The following is a 3,681-nucleotide window of genomic DNA, read 5'->3' on the forward strand; positions in this document are numbered from 1 at the left end:
AGGCACCAGGGCAGGGCGGGACGAGAGCTCAGCTAAACGGACAACGAGAGAAACAGAACTTGATCCTCATAACAGCCCTGGGAGGCAAGGTCAGGGAGGTGTTTTTGTTCCCATTTTCCAGATGTCACTGAGGCGCCAGAGTCGCACAGCTGGCAAGGAGCAGTGCTGGGTTTCAGAGCTGGGTCTAATGGATTCTGATTTTTTAGCTTTTGTTCCTTTTCTTCCTTTCCTTTTTTTTTCTTTCCTTCCAAGTTTTTTCTGCAAACCGTGTAGAATAGCGGGGGTGAGAGGGCCTGTAGGCAAGGACCCCGTGGGCAGCCTTTGCTGGAGCCCAGGTGTGCGGAGGAGGCCTGGGCCCTGAGGCCCCTGGGAGGTTTTCTGCTGGCAGCCATCGAGTCGCAGGTTCTTGCTGCATTCTTGGCTACCTCTTGGACTTCCTTTTCTCCTTTGCAGGCCCCAGGCCTTGGCCTTCTTGCCTCTTCCTTCTCAGGGGTGTGCCCGCCTCCTCGCTGCCTGCAAGGACTGTGTGTCTCCAGCCCTCCCTTTTCTTGCCCCTGCAGGGGCAACTGCATGGACTTTCCTGCCAGCCACTGTGGATAAAACTAACAAGCTAAGGGAAGTGACCCCTTTTCTTGCTCAGGCGATTTCCAGACTCCCGGAAGCTCCACTGGGCTTTTGCTTTGGTTCCTGCAAAAGCTTGGCCTGCCTGGCTCTCTGTGGCCCCTCCATAACCAGGAAGGGCAAGGCTAGCTGAAGTTAGCTGTCACCTTCTACGTTCTGGCTCACTAGCTCTCCCTCCTACTGGGCCTCTGGCCCCAGACCTCCACTCCCGCCAGGTTGGCCTCTCTCTGGTCCCTGGCACACACTGTACCCACCCTGTCTTTGTCCAGGCTTGTCCTCTGATCTGAACACTTTCCTTTTGCTCGCTTCCAGGGCCAGCATTCTAGGCATGCATTTGGACTTAATTCTCCTTCACTAAGTCTGTCAAATACTCTCTCCTCTCATTATTCACTGCCACCTGTACCCTTGACTCCCACCCCTTTGGTTCCTGGATCTTTAGTCTCTAGGAGCCAGGACGACTGCAGCTCTATCCCAGCCCACCCTCTGCAGTCTCCAAGAGGAAGGTCACACCAAGTACCAGGAAATCAGAAGAGCTCAGCCCTTGGCTTTGGAATGCCCAGACAGTGCTCTGCGTCACTAACTGTGTGGTTTGGGCAATGCTGTACTATACTTATTGCATTCCTGAAAAGTCAGAAACACTCTGAGAGGCCAGGGGAACTCGGCATTTGCTAAGGATCACTCGCTATGAGAATCTTAGTGGAGTGTTGATGGCACAGTCCTGGAAATGGAGGTGAGGCGGGGGAAATGGACATCCATTGAGTACCTACTATGTGCCAGACTCTCACAGTCACAATTCTGAGTAGCTCTTGTTGTGCACAGATTACAGAGGTGGAAACAAGCCCAGAGAAATGAAATACTTTGCTTGGACTATGAATGCTGTTCTCTCTGCTGCCCCGTCTCCTGCCCGGGTGCTCATTTGTGCCTCTAGAGCGGTGCGTGGGCCCAGGTATGCAACAGATCGTGCTGGTTTGCTCTTGGCTGTATGAACGTGTAAGAATCCCATGGACAGAAGGGCCTGGTAGACTACAGTCCACAGGGTCACAAAGAGTTGGACACAACTGAAGCGACTTAGCACGTATGAATGTGTAAAGTGAGTGAGTTCCCAGGTTACTGTTCCGCTCAGCTGAACACAGGGTTGGGCAGTTTGCTGCAGAAAGCCCTGAAAAATGCTGTCAATTATTTGACCAAAAGGAAGAGCACTCAGATGGAAAGAGAGCTGGTGGGGAGTCAAGATCCCCGAGTTGTGTCCTGTCCCTGCCACCGACAAGCTGGTGGACTTGAGGTGTCTCTAGAGCTCATGTCCTCCCTGGCAAGATGAGAACATGGACAAGGTGACCCCAGCGGAAAGCAGGACACATTTTCTGAGCAGGCTCCTTTAAAACAGATAGACTCGAGGAAATGGAATCAGGGAACCAGAGGTAGGACTTGCATTTAGGGAAAAAATGACTTAGAGTGAGAACATTTGAGTTGAGACCTTTAAGAAGCTCTAGTAGCAGTCCAGTCTCCTTAATTCAAAGATAAGACACCAAGGCCCAGAAAGAGGGAGGTTCTTGTTCAAGGTCACACAAGAGCAGGAGCAAGGGGAGCTTCTCCTCTAGGGAGAGGCCTGCTGGGATGCCAGCAAAGAATGGGGACCGCAATCCCAGTTGCTAGGAGGCAAAGCTGACAGGTGAGGAAACACGGCGATAGGCTGTTTGGGGACCTGTGCAGCACTAGGACCTGTTGCCAGGGGGATGAGAAAGCACCACAGGTTAAGTACAGAAGGAAGGGCTGGGAGCATGGATGGGCTGAGCCCCCGTCCTCGAGGGGGCCCTTACCTATATATAGTCTGTCTGTTCCCCAGTAGAAGACAACAAAACACACAGGTGACTTCTACCTCTCGTGAAAAATTGGTCACAGAAGAGGTAGAGCACCTTACGTGGATTAGGGGCTCAGCCATCCACTTTGCTCAAGCCTGGTGTTTCCATTTGGAAGGTCATCCTGCTCACTTGTGGTTTGGGGGAAATTATCTTTCCTAGGTCAGGCCCCTGCCAGCGCATGTTTGGGAGAAATCTCTGCCTTGAGTCACTGTTGTTTTCGATCCTACTCAGGAAATGCCCAGACATACCCGCTGTCTTGGCCCAGGAGGTGTGACAGCAGGTGCCACTGTCTCAGAGACGGAGGGGGAGGGAGGCCTTGATCTCTCAGGGTCTGGATCATGGGTGGCAGTTGTTACTGGGAAAAATCCCACTAAGACACTCTAAGCTCAACTGGTGGAGACTTAAGTTTCCCAAGTTCTAGATCGGTGATAGAAATGGAAAATCTGAACAGAAAAAGAGAAAACCCAAGGAACCAAGTCCCTGGGGGTGCCAAGGAGGTCCTTCCTCCAAGAAGTTTAATCTGGTGATGTCTTGAAAACAGTACAGAACACTTCTAATGTAAACACAGCTGTTTCCAGGTATTAGTGGGGCACGTTGAGATGTTTCACATGAGGACCAGGCCTTGATCACTCCCTACCCAGGCATAGGCCACTCTGCTCTAAGAGCAAACCGTGCTGTCTGTATTCAGCCTCTGCTGGAGACCTGTCTTGGCTCGTCATGGGTGTGTAGAGGGACCTGAGTTGTCAATAGAGAACCACCAGGGTGCCCATACCAGCAGTTAAAAAACAGACCATTTAGAGAGACGTCTGTTAGAGGTGATTTCCTCCGTGTGAAGCCAGGGTTGTGGTTACATGGGAGAAACACGCTGAGGTGTTCAGAAGTGGTAATAGGACGCCTCACCCCCTAAACGTTTCACCCCAAAGAGTAAAGTGTATACATAAACAAATGTGGCAAAAAGTTAAAATGTCAGTGAATCCAGATGAGGAATATCGTGTTCAAAGTAAGTACTATTCTGGCCTTTTTTAAAAACAGAATTGAGTAAAAAGTAGGTAGTTTACTTTTTCTAGAACAGGTAGTTTACTTTTTCTAGAACTTGGAATTTACAGCCTGGTTGAAGCAGTAAAATATCTGGCCACTGATAGGCTAGGAGCGCTTCCTGGGTTCGGACCTCTCCCAAATCAAGAGTCCATCACTTATCAGC

Source organism: Bos javanicus, chromosome 15 (assembly GCF_032452875.1).
Source record: "Bos javanicus breed banteng chromosome 15, ARS-OSU_banteng_1.0, whole genome shotgun sequence".
NCBI lineage: Eukaryota > Metazoa > Chordata > Mammalia > Artiodactyla > Bovidae > Bos > Bos javanicus.